Here is a 16,958-nt window from a genome sequence, read left to right on the forward strand (position 1 = left end):
AACTTCTACTTCAAAAGAGCCACTGATAATGGCAAGTGGATACATCAGGTTCATTCCATTTTGTGTTATTGTTGATTGATTACTATGTATTAGCTATTCTGCAAAGTAGATGTCAACCCTAATATCACTTAACCTTTTCCTGGAGTTTTATGACTGTTTATATAGGTCTACAAACATTTTAGGTGGCATTTGTAAGTACATTTGGAAATCCCCTAAGGATTATCAGAATTAAGGATAATAATACTCTCAGAGGAGGACATACAATCAATCAACAAGTACATGAAAAAATGCTCACCATCACTAGCAGTCAGAGAAATGCAAATCAAAACCACCCTAAGATACCATCTCACTCCAGTAAGATTGGCAGCCATTATGAAGTCAAACAACAACAAGTGCTGGAGAGGATGTGGGGAAAAGGGTACTCTTGTATATTGCTGGTGGGACTGCAAATTGGTGCGGCCAATTTGGAAAGCAGTATGGAGATTCTTGGGAAAGCTGGGAATGGAACCACCATTTGACCCAGCTATTGCCCTTCTCGGACTATACCCTGAAGACCTTAAAAGAGCGTACTACAGGGATACTGCCACATCGATGTTCATAGCAGCACAATTCACAATCGCTAGACTGTGGAACCAACCCAGATGCCCTTCAATAGATGAATGGATAAAAAAAATGTGGCATTTATACACAATGGAGTATTATACAGCACTAAAAAATGACAAAATCGTGGAATTTGCAGGGAAATGGATGGCTCTAGAGCAGATTATGCTTAGTGAAGCTAGCCAATCCCTAAAAAACAAATACCAAATGTCTTCTTTGATATAATGAGAGCAACTAAGAACAAAGCAGGGAGGAAGAACAGGAAGAAAAGATTAACATTAAACAGATACATGAGGTGGGAGGGAAAGGGAGAGAAAAGGGAAATTGCATGGTAATGGAGGGAGATCCTCATTGTTATACAAAATTACATATAAGAGGTTGTGAGGGGAATGGGAAAATAAACAAGGAGAGAAATGAATTACAGTAGATGGGGTAGAGAGAGAAGATGGGAGGGGAGGGGAGGGGAGATAGTAGAGGATAGGAAAGGTAGAAGAATACAACAGTTACTAATAGGGCATTATGTAAAAATGTAGATGTGTAACCCACGTGATTCTGCAATCTGTATTTGGGGTAAAATTGGGAGTTCAAAACCCACTTGAATCAAATGTATGAAATATGATATGTCAAGAGCTTTGTAATGTTTTGAACAACCAATAAAAAAAATAACTTATAAAAAAGGATAATAAAACAAGGGGTTATTATCAACACTAGGTGGATGCTAAAATAAAATCCTGATTATAAAAAAATTATACTGGTGGGAAGCTGGTCTAGAATCAGTGTTTATGGAAATAAAATGGCAAAGATGAAATGAAGACACATTGATGTAAGACATTGTCTGAGGAATCATTTAGCCTAGTTATGGGAAGAGGAGAAAAGGAAATAATAAAATAAATTTTAATGTTGTGAGTTCAAGGAGAAATAATGAAAACCAGGAAAGACACAACAATCCGATCCCACATTTCTATTGCATTTACTTTCCTTAATTCATAATCTTCTTTAAGGCAGTTTAACTTTCTTTGTTCTGTGTCCTTTTGTGAGTCAAAACTGTAGCAGATTTAGAAAAAGAAGAGAACACTTCCTCTGTATATATTAGGGAATGCAGCAATGATTTCTCAGAAACAATGTCTTTCCAGGAAAGGCCCACTGCCAAGAAGAGAAAAGACATAGTGGTACAAGGGCAGCTGGTTGTATTTATCAAGTCTGAAGTTCCTCGTGTGTGGTGGCTGTGCCTGAGTTTGCAGTTGTGTGGTTAGCTAATAATATGAAAACACAATATAACAGAGAAGCCAAAAAACGTTCAATTCCATAGCCAACAAATGTTATATTTGGGCCAAAAGATATGGCTCTTTTCACATCATACATTATAAAAGTATGATATCATTTAAAATAAATAGCATGGAAAAAAAGGAATGACTATTAACATATCTTGCTGACATGTATAAGAAATAATTTTTATGAAAGGCAGCTTGTGTTTAAAAATAATAATCTGTCCATTATTTTAATCAGTCTATGAATGCATTTCCAATTGTGATTATGAAGCATATATATTTGTTCACTAGCAGGTGGTTGTATTCAATGCTTTCAAGATGCCTAGAAAACTTTTCAGTTATTTCCAGTAAAGCTTAAATGGGTATGAAAATGAATACATGAAGAGTCATCCTGGTGTCTTGGATAAGCAAGAGAGAGAGGTAGATTCTGAAGTTCTGGTCTTCGTTTTAATTAATACATACAATTTTATGGAAGTTACACTCTATTAAATATTATACAGTATTGACTATATCTTCCAGATTTTGTGTAGAGGTGTCCTGGATGTTGTCTGTTGGTATTTCAAATCTTTGCAAACCATCTATGATTTCCTCAGTATGGAGTTAAGAACATCTACAGCATTTCTAAGCATCTTTGCCTCCTGTGTTGCACAACAGTTAAGGCTGAAGCAAGAAAAGGTTTCCACAGTCTTCTGGAAGGCTGAAAAAAGCATTACTAAGTCAGGAATCTGATGTGGAAAAGCTGTGAATGATCAAATCACTGATGCTTCTGCAATATATCTGAAGCTAGTCACAGACCCTGTGATGGTACAACTTGGACTTTTCTAGTCTTTACATTCATCTCCTTCTTTGCATCATGTATAAAAAAATGTAGATAATTTATGGATTAAAAATTGAACTCTCATATATAACTAATTAAAACAAATTAAAAAATTGAACTCCAAGTAATAATATGATACTAAATAAGTCTATAATTTTATATGAAATTATGTAAAGTCATTGTAGTATAAAAAAGTAACAAGTTGTAGGACAAGGGAAATCACACTCATTTTTGAATTAAGTTCTACTTGAAGGTTGAAAAGTCACAAATAATTTCCAACACATTGAAAACACTTTAATAATCTTGACAAAACTATATTATCTGCTTTTTATATCAGTTGTTGATTTTGTGCTCTGTGGAAAAAACACCATTGCTATAATATATAATGAGTTCTCAGTATGGGGCACACCTTGAGTTACTTATCACAAGTTATTTTAAAATTTCAAAATAAAGTAACGTTATCTGTTTTTTGCTTTAAAATAGTCGATTAAAAGCAAATTATTATAACACATGCATTCATTGTGAGTAGAAAGTTTGTTTCTAACATCTTTGTATTATTTGACATTTAATTAATATAAAAACTGACAATGTCATACCAGAATGAATTATTTGCATTGTCAATAGAAATAAAATAGCTCTGCCTAAAATGGATGTGGAACATTATGAAAAGAATATAGAATATTAAATGAAGAATGGAATATATTTGGAATACAAAAACAAATGCTCCTGTTCAAGAAGGCAACAACTTAGGTAATATAAATGCAGTTACTAAGCACTTACTTCATGTCAGAAGAATAACTGCATATTAAAATTTCTAATTATATTTACAAAAGAGAAATATGCAAATGCGATCTCTCCCGGAAGAGAGAAGTTATAGCTCATAATCAGTAGGAAGGGGCTCTTCCAGAGACAAAAGAACTATTTCTTTGATATTTTAATGTAGAGAGATGAATATTGCACTCCTTTAATTTTTACCTCTCTTCTTTTCTGCTGTATGCATTTAATTACACATTTTCCTTAAAGAATCGCTAATGGTACACCATTGACTTTGATGCACAATATTTAATTATTGATCATTCAAGTATTTTCTAATTTCTATCATTTTCTTTTCTGATTCTAGATGTATTAGAAGTATATTTCTTCATTTCCAAATGTGAATTTTGTAAAAATCTTTTCGTGACTGAGTTCCATGTTAGATATTGTTTTGCAGAACTTAGATCTTCCCCCATGACCACTCAGAGTTGAGGTTCTATGTAAGGATTGTCCTTAGCTGAAGGAGGCTTCCTGATCAATATGCATTCCCTTATTAGTAAATGTTCACAAACACAAAACTGCAACATTTTCTCAAGGTTGTGATTTGAATAGTGCCTATCATTTACACATTGAAGCCCCAACTTATAATATCTCAGTCTGTTACCTTGTTTGATGCTACTAGTTAAAATGAGGTCCTACTTGCATAGGATGGGACACTAATTCAATATGACTGAAGTCCTCCTACAAAGGAGAAGTTTAGAGACAGAATACACATACACACACACACACAAACACACACACACCCCACAGGATGTCTTATGAAAAAGGCAGAGATCTAGATGTATTTGGAAACCAAAAAGCACCAAATGTTGCTTGGATAATACCAAAAGATAAGAGAGAGCCAATGGGACAAATTCTCCACAGGCCTCAGAAGAAGCCAACATTGCCAACACCATAATCTTAAAGTTCTGGCCTTCTGAATGATGAGACAATCAGTTTCTGTTGTTTAAATGATTCAGTTTGTGGAACTTTGTTACAGCCCCCATAGAAAACTAGTAAAAATTGTAATTTTTATAATTTGCTGGTATCTGTCTTTGTTCCCAGAAAATTTTTGCCATAAAACCTTTTTCTCTAACACTAAAGTAGTTACATAACTTTTTCTTTTCATTGACCTATGATAAGAACCAGTGACATATAATTTTATCCACCAAATTAAGACAAGAAATGCTGCACAATTTAGTTTCATTCTTTTACAATCTGATTTAAATATTATTGCTCTATAGCAATTTAACTCTATCCTTTTCTCTCATAGTGCTCTGATTTTTACATGACTAATGTTCTTTTTAAATTTATCTATACATTTTTACTTCTATTTCTTTTTCTTTCTTGTACCCCAGAAATTCTATCATAAATGACTTTTCTTACATATATTCTTTAGAATTACTGTTGATGTTCTCTTGTCAAAGTTTCTGCTTTTTTTTTCTAAAAAAAAAATCTTTATTTTGCCTTCCTTCTTGAAGGATAATTTTGTGAGTATAAAACTCTAGTTGGTAACTTTTCTTCATCACGTTGTAGATATTTTTCTATTGAACTTTAGTTTTCTCTCCTCCTCTCTCTTCTACCAACCCCATTTGAAAATTAGCTTTCTCTGTAACTGCCATTCATTTGAAGGGAAGGTATATTTTTCTCCTCCAATAGCTCCAAATATTTTTGTTTGTTTGTTTCTGTAATTGTTCCCTGAAATATTTAGTTTTGGATGACTTCTTATGTATTTGGGCTTGAATTTGTAGAATGGTCTTTCATTATTTCTAAAAATGTCATAGTCATTATATCCTCACATATTTTCTCAGAACCATTAATGCCTTTGCTTCTTGTGGAACTTCGATTAAGCATTTGTTAAATATTTTTTACTCTACCCATTTATCTGAAATATTTCCTATATTTTCCCCATGCTGAAGTTTAAAATATTTCAATTGATTTTCAATTCAGTAATTTATTAATTTGGCTTTCTTTCTTATTTGTTTTTAATCCTGTTCATTGAGTTTTTACTGATTTTTTTGGCTATTTTTATTTGAGGGGCGGGGTACTAGGGATTGAATTCAGGGGCACTCAACCACTGAGCCACATCCCCAGCCCTATTTTGTATTTTATTTAGAGACAGGATCTCACTGAGTTGCTAAGCACCTCACCTTTGCTGAGACTGGCTTTGAACTACTGATACTCCTGCCTTAGCCTCCCAAGATGCTGGGATTACAGTCATGCACCACTGAGCCTGGCAAGGTCTAAATTTAATTCTTTCACACAGCATAGCATAATGGCGGTGGGCATGTATGACCTTGAATCTAAAACCATTTGGAATCTCACTCATCCACTAGTTACTCTGTGATCAGTACAACTCTTAGGGTCCAGTTTTCCTATTTATAAAATGAGTATAGTATTTACCATATACATAAAGACTAATTGAGTAATGAAGTTACTTTAACACCTAATAAATATCAATTATTATTACTTTTAAGTTTCTACCCCATAACAAGCACTGTATGTTTGGCAGAACATTTATTGAGTACTTGATTAATGGATATGCCAGCCATAGTTATGTTTAGACTGCCAAACAATTGTATGGCAGAACCCAATATGCACTTCCTGAGTACTACAAATATGTTCCTGAAAATTATCACAGTCCCCAAAGGCTAGAATTAAAGGTAATGACTTTTATTTTTGAAGGTACATAACTGGTAAAAAGTTAGAATTTAAGTAATAGTTTAAAAATATTTAAAATCCAGTGATAATTGATGTAAATTTCCTATAAATAACTTTTGCATATAATAAATGACATGCTTTTTATATTATTAAAAGAGTCTTTTAAAATGCGTCTCCTGTTCTATCCCTTTTGTGTACTATGACATGATTTATACAATGCCAGGAAATCTGATATCTTTAAGATTGTGCAGAAAGTATGACTTTTCATAGCTAAAGTCCTCATCTGATAAGTAAAATTAATTTCAGGAAACATCATCCAAAAACTTTTAAGTGGTCATTTTGTAATTCCTCTACCTCAACAGAGATATGTCTCAGGGAAGACAAAGGGAAAGCCTCAGCATGATTTACCAGTCTCATACCCAGTCTCTCGCACCACATGAAACCCATGCTTTTCTCTCATCAAATCATATTTTTTTTTGTAAAATATACGAAAGTTTCAAAGTATATAAAGGAAAGAAAATAACCACCACAAACAAGCACCAGAGAAAAATTGTACCAACATTTATATATTGACCCAGAGAGGCAATGTAAAAAGACAAAGATTTTTGGCTCAACTCTTTTCTGTTGTATAAAGATATTCCAATCTGATAACACAGGGCCCCTCAACCACTGAGACACTTTTTAACTGTGCTTGAATATAATTTTGATTTGCTTTTATCCTACTGAACATTATATTCCTAAAATAGCAATACAGAAATTGCATTTCTTATTTTCACATGGACCCCTTTTATTCCAGTAGAATTATGCTTAAGCACATATTGGGAAAGCCAAGTACACAGATGAACTATTATTTGCTTGAAATATATACTCAATTTGTGGTGAAGTTATATTCTCATTCTCCTATTTCTAAAGTATTATAAAGGTTTTGCCATCTTATAATTATTATATATGGCTTGCTTACTTAACCTGATGCTTTTATATGTTTAACAAAAATAGATTGCCTAATTCATATTTTCATTTGGTTTATTTTGGGAAAAAAATTTCTTTTGTTATGGTAAATAATCTTAATACTCAGAAAAATGCAACAATGTATATTCATAAAGGATGTTGGTTTATATCTTTTAATTAGGAGCTGTTTTTCATGTTTTGGGATCAAAAGATAGAAAATAAATATGAACAATTAAAATTTTATCTGTGTTCTGAATCTTATTCAGGATTTTTAGCAGTTTCTTAGAAAAGTTATTGTCAAGCTATTGGGTCTGCTATAAATGGATGGGAACAATAATTTTTAACTTTTTCAGTATGATTGAACAAATCTAAAACTACTATTGAATAACTCATGAGGAAATTGTGACTGCATTTTCTTATTTAGTGCTACTATTTGAAGTAACATAGATGTTGTTAAGAACTGAGAGACGAGGATACAAGGATATCAGCTATGGCCCCTTCTCCCTCCTGGGAAAAGTCTATATTATCCCTTTTTAAATAAACTCTGCTTTATATGCTTAAAGAAAAGGGAAAAAGAACTGTGACAGATATTGGAGGCAGGTTTTATCCTGTCTGTGAGCTAATAAGTTAGTTTGTTACTATTTTGTGAGACTGTAACTTAACATTTATTTTTTAGTGTAGTTATGAGACATTGCCTACATTCTCAATCAACATTTCTATTAACACTTTTCTATACTTTCATTCTTTTAACCTCTAAGTCATAAAATAAATTTTCTTCACATTATTTTAAAATATTCAATTATTAATTCCTCAAATAAGATGGACTTGCTGCTTCATTTTCTTGGAGCTTACTTAATGTTATATCTCATTGATTTGGCAAGATTTTCCTATTTTTCTTAAAAGTGGCTCTTGAGCTATTTCTATGAAATTTCTCTGGGCTAAATCAGAATAGCAAAACAGATTATTTACAGATGTAAAATTACAGCCCCTCAACATTTAATTTTCGAAGAAAATATTGATAACCTTTCTTCCTCTTGACTGGTTGTGACTTCTCAATTTACTTGAGTATTTATAAAAGATCTCTATTTGTCATATATCAAATGGTAACTGAAATTAGTTTTTTTTCTAACAAATTATAATATCAATTGCTCACTTTAAAAATATTAATCCCTTTTTCCTAAAATCTATTAAATTTTAAGAATGGAGTTCATAATCTGTCATATTAAACTTCATAGAATTTTCTGGACTCAAGACAGAACTTTTACATACACATGTGCCCTATACTCTAATCACCAAAAGTTACCTTTTTAATTTTTTGAACTCTCTATTTTATACTTACATATCTTTTTCCAGCCCTCTTTTGACACTAGTCAAAGTATTAATGATTAGAAGAGACAATGGGCTAAAACAGTAAAATTACAGATCTAAAGAGCACAGATAAATTGAGTGGCATAAATTAATATTAAATGAATAAACATAGATATTAGTTTTAAATAAATTGGAGAAAATTAACAAAATAAACATTTAAGTTCCCAGAAAGAGTAGGGTCCCCCAAATGCTGCATTTCCTAAACTGTTTGAAAACCAAAGAACTAAAGTAATACCAAGAAAGGCTGAAACCATCTAAGTAATAAGTATTCATTTTAAAAGAAGTTATTCCCAAGAGCAATTATAAAAACAATAATTTGAAATCAGGCACAAAGCCATGAGTCTGGAAGCAAGAGTCCTTAGGTCATTACAGGAAGTCATTGTCAGGTTTACTGGATTGATACTGTACAAGTTACACTTTGGGGAAAATGCAATAGTAGTATTTTTGTCTTAGGGGGATAGAGAAGGAGGTACCTGGTTATAACTATTTGCATACAGGTTTCAAGCAATTTTAACACAGAAAATGTTAATGCACATCAAAGGAATATGGTTATCTTGTGATCAAATTATACTGGTTTGAAATTTTCTCAGCCAAAATATATCTATAAAATAAGAACATTAGGAATTAAGGTAAGGAAAATGAACCCTGTCTTATTTTCAGTCAGTTTTTCCTGGAAAACCTCCCACATGGGTTAAATTCCTTTCAGTAGTAGTGAAAATTATAGCTATCCCCTTTTAACCCTGAAAAGGTGTTAGTGATGTTCTTCATTAGACATCTGGAAAAGAAAATAATAATTGGTTGAAAGATAGGTGTGATACAAATCGAGAGAATGTTTTAATAAGCAGCCAGTATAAACTAAGATCATGTCTCTTTAAGTCTTGTGCATATGATTTAAAGTTTTGATATAATGTCTGTCAATTAATAAGTGATCAATAATGCCTGGATGAAAGTAGGCAGTGTCAGAATTCAGAACTACACAATTAAGACATTCAAATAATTTTCTTATAGTTTGTACATTGAGTATGCTATCTTTGTGAAAATATATTAGTTCATAGCTGGTAAAAAAATGGTGATGTTTGTTTACATCATTTTTCCTTTTTTTGCAATTCACTAGAAAAAAAAGATTTTCAACAATTTACAAAGAAGAGGAAGAGTTTTATAGAAATTGATAGTCAGATTTACAGTGTAATCTCCATTATTATACATCTTAATATGATGGCCACCAACCCTTTGATGCTGCATTAAACATAATTACTTAAGACTATATGTCATGCTGCATATGGTGGCACACACCTGTAATCCCAGCAGCTCAAGGGGACAGAGCCAGGAGAATGGCAGGTTTGAAGCCAGCCTCAGCAACTTAACAAGGCTCTAAGCAGTGTAGTAAGACTCTGTCTCAAAATAAAAAAAATTTAAAAAGAGCTGGAGATGTGGCTCAGTGGTTAAGTGCCCTTGGGTTCAATCCTTGTTACCAGGATAAAAAAAAAAAAATTGAAAAAACTGTATGTCACTAGCAAATCAGAAGTAAAACTAACTTAAAATTCTAGTAGTCTTTGCTTCACTCAATTTATTAATATGTATATATACATGCATATCTAATATATATTTAAATAATCCATTTGTTTTCAAGTATGTAAAACATGACTTGATTTGCCTAAAAGAGCATTATTGTCTTCAAAATAAATTTCTCCTTATAGAAACCTTTGAATTAGGGATTTCAATAAACTGGGATATTAAATTCCTTTGATAACAGAGCAAATGTTGTACAAAAGAATTTATATTTTACTAGAGTCTTATTCTTTGCAGATTCTCTAGTACTTCTGTTTAAACAGATGCACTGCAGATGTGGAAACATCTGGCAGTTCAACACAATGCTGCCATGACTATACTCAGGTTAGGACTGTGTTTTTTGACATCTAATTGTTAAGCAAGGACAATTCCCTGAAAGAAATTAATACATTGCTTCAAATGATATATTTTCTACTGGTTTCTCCTTTATTTCTAATAAGTATTTTCACATGTACTCACTGGAAATAATTTGGTACTCATGGTTACTTTAAAATATTTTTATTTAGTTATAAATGAACACAATATCTTTATTTTTTAAAATATCTTTATTTTATTTATTTATTTTTATATGGTGCTGAGGGTCGAACCCAGGGCCTTGCACATGCTAGGCAAGCGCTCTACCACTGAGCCACAATCCCAGTCCCGATCTTTATTTAATTTAATTTTTTAATGTGGTGCTGAGGATTAAACCCAGTGCCTCACACATGGTAGGCCAGTGCTCTACCACTGAGCCACAACCCCAGCAGTCCCATGGTTACTTTTTATTTGATTTTCAAATGGCCGTACAATTCTCAGTCACCTACTGAAATGTGAGGAGCAGATTGGATTTAAATCAATAGATTTGGTTCATTCACTTATGATTTTTTCTTCTCCAGAGTTTTGCAGGTCCATTCAAATTATAAGAAAATTATTTCAGTTGTATGCATTAAATACATCAATTCATCAATTTCTTGCGTTTGCTTTCTTAGGTTTCACCTGTCTCAGAGATAAAGAAAACTCCTTTCAATATAATCTGTAAAACAGAAGAGCTTTCATTTGGCTTATCTCTTTCATTAGGATAAGTTTTTAGGACAAATATATATATTATACATATAATATATGCTGTATTTTTGTATGTTTGTGATTTTACATTTTCTTTTTGATAAATAAGGAGACAGAAATCAGAAAACTAAAAGATTATAGATTTTGGAATTTTATTTTTGCAGTACATGTTTATAAACGTTACGATAAAAATCTGTAATTTTTAGTATAAAATCTCTCTCTGTTTTTATGAGCCAGAACATATTTATGGCAACCAAGAAAATATTTTATAAAGCTCTGAGTCTGAAAATCTGTAACATTTACCCAAATCAGAGCAAATTAATAAGATTTACAGTACTTTATAGATAATGTTAGAAAATCCTGAGGGAAAAAGCAGATTGTACCATTTCACTCAGTGCTGGGAATTTGGGTGATATGTGGTGACAATAAGAGAGTTCTCACTCCTGAAGAGACTGAGGCTGTGTGACCCCAGGGATCAGCATGCACCATGGGAAGCTGTAAAACTCATCTAATATTTATCAAGATGTGCACTGTAATGAAAACAGTCTGAAATCGTTGCACTACACAGACAACTCATCCTGGGAATAGGATAGTAGCAAAACAAGGAAATGTAATGATAAGCTACATCCTTATGCTATACCACTCAGCTCTATTTCTTCAGGTTAATCAGCTATTTGTTTACTTTTCTAGCTACGTTAGTGTTACTCATTGAAGTAGATTTATTTTAAAATGCACCATGAAATACCCAAATTGTCTGGCTTTTGTTTTTATTTGCTTGCTTGCTCTCCTTCAAAACATGCATATTTTTCCTCCTGAAGAGTTGATTTTTGTTGCGTTTAAAATCAGCCCCATGTCCACATTTTAATCATGTTATAGTAATCCTAAATATTATCTCTGGCTCAGAAATTCACAGACACTCCCCCAACTCCTTCTCAGGGATTAAAAGCAAACTGAATTTATATTGTATCACCACAGTTAAAAGCACTAAAAGGGAAGGTTCTAGTCTCCAAAATTTTTCATTGCATTTATTTGTTGAAAACAGATTATTTTTCCCCCACAAAACCAGAAGATTGCTACAATGCTGCATTAAAGTCCTCTAGAAGCTCTCAAAACAGTTTGCAGGCAATCAGCCCACAATGGCTTCTAATTCCTTCACCATAGAGGCCAAGTCTACTTCCAAGTTTCCAACCAGGAAGTTTGCAATGTACCTCCTCCTTTGACAGCTGTTAAATGCCATAATGGCTACAATAGCATATGCTGGGAATGCTCCAGATGTCCCAACACAGTGGTAGATCCATTCCTAATAATAGACAATGAGAGAGAAAGGCTGACATAACATCCACAGGAGTGCCTTAGTCTCTAGTGTGTTGTAGATGTTTATGGTTTTAGGTGGAGAATCTGGATGCTTACCAAATGTGTTTTTTCACCTCCAAGGTTAAGCTGCAAATTTTATTTAAATACTTAAATATTTCCATTCTTTTTAATTCTCTGTCTTTATATCTGTCCCAGATTTGAATCAATCTCACAGTTGTTGTTGTTGGTTGTTGGTTTTTTATGAACAAGGAGTATATCTTCTAATGGATTTTTTGGAAACTGCAAAAAATATGAATTATTAGGTGCAATTAAAGCAACTATATAAAAATAAGCAAATTATACTTTGATTTTTGGCAACCAAGTCTCATTAAAACTGCTGTAGCAAACAAAATCCTTCAATAGTAAATTCTACAATGAAAGATCCTTCTAATTTATATTTATTTGCTTAATAGTAGCATGCAGATTGGTAAATGGGTAGCATCACTTAGTTTATGTTGCGACTTCATCTTAAATTTGAATATATAATAGAAGTACATATTTTTCCCCTGGAGTCTTCATTTGTGTGCAACTAATCTACAACCTCCTTTCTTCCTTCCTTCCTTTCTATACTGGAGATTAACCCCAGGATTGTACTCTAACTGAACTACATCATCACCAGTCCTTTTTTTAAATTTGTTTATTCGTTCCAATTAGTTATATATGATAGTAGAATGCATTTTGACATATCATACTTAAATGGAGTATAACTTCTCATTCTTGTGGTTGTACATGATGTAGACTCACACTGGCAGTGTAATCATATAGGTACTTAAGGTAATAATGTCTGATTCATTCATCACCATTCCTTTTCATCTTTTATTTTGAGAAGGGTTTTTCTAAGTTGCCCAGGATGGCCTTACACTTGCCATCCTCCTACCTTACCCTCCTGAGTAGCTAGTATTACAGGGATACACCACTATGTCCAAAAGTTTTTCAATTTAGAGCAGTTTTATAATAACTTTCCAGCCACCATTTACTTGTGGAGAATGCTTTGTTCCATTGTATTTTAAGCAGGTCATCGACAATCTGTTTTACTCTCTGAAAGTTATTTTTCTTACGTATCCCAGATTTTGATACTTGTCTTGGTCTTACGAACAGTAATTTTCCCCATAAGTAACATTGGCAATAAAATCAGTCAGGCTTTGACATTTTAAGATAAGCGTGTGATTAAGTAAAAAACTAACATCGTTATTTGAAGACATTCAAGATGGGAGTTAACTAGTTTGCCAAACGTTTGAGAGGGATTTGTACTATCAGAATTATCAGGACTACTATTAAATAAAAAATATCTGGGCCAACCATAGGATTCTTTTTCAGAATATAACAAGGAATTTAATTTTAACAAGCTTTCCAAATTTTTCTCAGGCACACAAATCCTAAAAACCACAACTCTATAGTGAATAGTCAGGGATTCACCTGATCTGCCCTATTTATGCCCTTCAAGACAGTAATGATCAAATTGCCAGAAGGCATCCAATGGGTGTCATGATAGGAGTTCTGGCTTCCCCGCCATCATCAGCCACTGTGCCTTTCTTCCTCATCAAATAAAAAGGAAGTAGTTCTGCAAAGGTGGTCATCTCTCTTCTAGCCTGCTCTTGCCTTGGTTGTAGGGTAATCCAAGATATTGCTCCTTGAATATTCAATAACAGCTATAGACATGGAAAGTGATCTGGTGAGAGCTTTGATGCTTCTGGCTAACATGGGATTTCAAAGGACATTCACACTCTGTCAATGGAAAAAGAGTGCCCAGACTCCTAGAGCAGGCATAACACCATAAATATTTTTTAAACAGAGACAGAGAGAGAGAGAGAGAGAATTTTTATTATTTATTTTTAGTTTTCGGCGGACACAACATCTTTGTTTGTATGTGGTGCTGAGGATCGAACTCAGGCCTCATGCATGCCAGGCGAGCGTGCTAATGCTTAAGCCACATCCCCAGCCCCCATAAATATTTTTTGAAGTTGTAAGTAATTTTCCAAAATATAAGGGACACACTCTAATAGTATAAGTTCTTAATAATTAAGTTTTACCCACCAAATAATAAAATATAGTGTTTATCATTATCTAAATGCAATGTCTAAGATCCTGACTTTAAAATAAAAATCACTCCCAACTTGAACCCTTTATATTATATATTTCCTAGTGAAAGTTCTATTAATTTAATCTGCTCTAATTGGATTTTGAGAGGACAAACAGTAAAGTCACAATGACAAACAATAGACATTAACTTAAAGTTAAATTTATTTGGCAATAACAGAAGGAATAGTGCTTGATGACTGTATTAGTCAATCAAAATACTGCATTCAAATTCTAGGCCCTTCAGTTCTGACAGTTGCAAATTTCTGAGTAGAGTTTATATTTTTTGATTATTCTTAACCTGTGATATATGACAAGATTGAATGCAGCGTTTTAAATATTTTAGTTTGGAAGGTAAATTGAATTGTATAGTCCCTCTCTCTGTGTCCTTAAATGATAATGCTTTGTATTGTTGCTTGTCTTGTGGCTTGTTTTGACCATGATTCCTAACTTTTCTAGCTCAACATTTCACCTGCTTTTGGCCCCACTCAGTTCTCCACACACAAGGAGCAGGGTAAGAACAGGATGAAATATTGAATCCATGAATTAGATCATGGCCCAAACAAAGTCACAAAATTTGGTGGAAAAAAAGTCATTTTCCATATGGAAAAATTTCATTAATATTTTTGTATCTTCTTTTTCCAACTGGTTCCTTTTTTTTTCCTTCCATTTGAGTCTGAAACTGCTGAGAAGATAAAATGACAAGGGAAATATATACATTCACAATCATGCCTCATTCAAAACAAGATGAGTGTTGATGTGTTTCTAATACATGTGAATTAATTTTTTTACATAACCTTGTTTGAAATGAGGTTTATTTCCTGCACCAATTACTTTCTAATAATTTGTACTTAATAATTCAAAAGTAGTTGTGTTGATGTTGTGTCTGTCATTTTGCATTTGCTGTTTGTGCTACCTGCAACAAAACAGGACAAGATTTTTATTAGAAGCTGGGAATTTAATATAGACTTACCAGAATACATAACAGTGGGAGATATTCTTAAATATTAAAATAGCTGGTCAAATTAAAAAATCAGATTTTTAACATAAAATATAAAAGCTAAAAAAGAGCTCAGAGATTATCTGGTTCAACATCTTTACAAAGTAAGGTAATTGTCCCTCAGCCCCCATCAGACAATTGCCTTCTGCAAACAAGTTCATTTAAAATGGAGGAGTCCATTCAGGTTTGGTGGGACTGGTGTGGTGTCTCCATTTCATCTGTTACCTTAACAAGGAAACAACTCCTTACCATAGATAACTCAATTTCTCCATCTCCAAAACATAGTTAACAATTCCTACTCTGTAGATTTGGCTTTAAGATTATGAAAACATGTAAAGTATTAAAAATGGTGAAACTCAGTATGTGTTGGTTTATAATTATATTAGAATGTCTATTCTAATTATTAAAATTTAAAATAATTACTTAAATCTAATTTAATTTCACTTGTTACATGAATGTCAAATAATAATATAATGTCTGTAAACACCAATGTTCTTGTAGTTTAAAAACAAAATCCAATGGAGGAGACTCTGGCAGAAAATCTAATGTAAACACACATAAAAGTGAAGGGATGAAGAACTATTTTTCATTCTGTTTATTTCAAGAGAAAAAAAGCCTTTGCTTATTTAAATGCTATGAAGTATATGTGTGTGTGTGTGTATATATATATATATACACACACATGTATATATGTGTATATATATATATATATAATTTTTTAATGGGAAGTTTTTTTCTTGTATTCAAACTTAATGAACTTTGAATCATTGTCAGACTGCATTAGCCATTATAAGCTATCGTTTTTGCAGTGAATTATTCATAACCATATTTTAATAAAGATTTTTCAGCTCTTTAAGATACTTCCAAATTTTAAAGTGTTTTTAAAAACAATTGGCAATATGCTGATAATTACATCCAAGCCCCTTTCAAAACTCAAACAAAAGACCATTGTTCTCTAAATCTGTGCTTTTCTCCTTTTTCTGTATAAAATACTGATAATAATAGTATTCTGTTTAGTTTATTTTTTATAGATTGTTTGTTTATTATCTAAAATCTTTATCTTTGGAGCATATTTACTTGTTCTTTTTTAAATTGTTCTTTGTGTAGAAATAGTGATGCTATTTTGCTTCTAGCACAATCTTAAAATTGTCCTTAAAATAATACACATTTAGAAATATCTAATTATATCATATTTTAGGAAATTTAAACTTGAGTAATTTTGAGGAAGTTTTCGTACCATATTAATGAATTATTGAGAGATAAAACATTTGCATGTTTATTGGAATTTAAGATTATATATCAATTTCAATTCAGTTTCTCATTCAGTCTCTTTCACACAGATTCACAAATTCAAAACATCCTTTGAGTCTAAAATGCTGTTTTCTGCTATTTTCATCAATTTGGAGATTATGTCATTAGATACAATGAAATAAATATGTAACTAATAGGTTAATTGTTCTATTAT

Source organism: Marmota marmota, unplaced genomic scaffold (genome assembly GCF_001458135.2).
Source record: "Marmota marmota marmota unplaced genomic scaffold, marMar, whole genome shotgun sequence".
In the NCBI taxonomy this organism is placed as follows: Eukaryota; Metazoa; Chordata; class Mammalia; order Rodentia; family Sciuridae; genus Marmota; species Marmota marmota.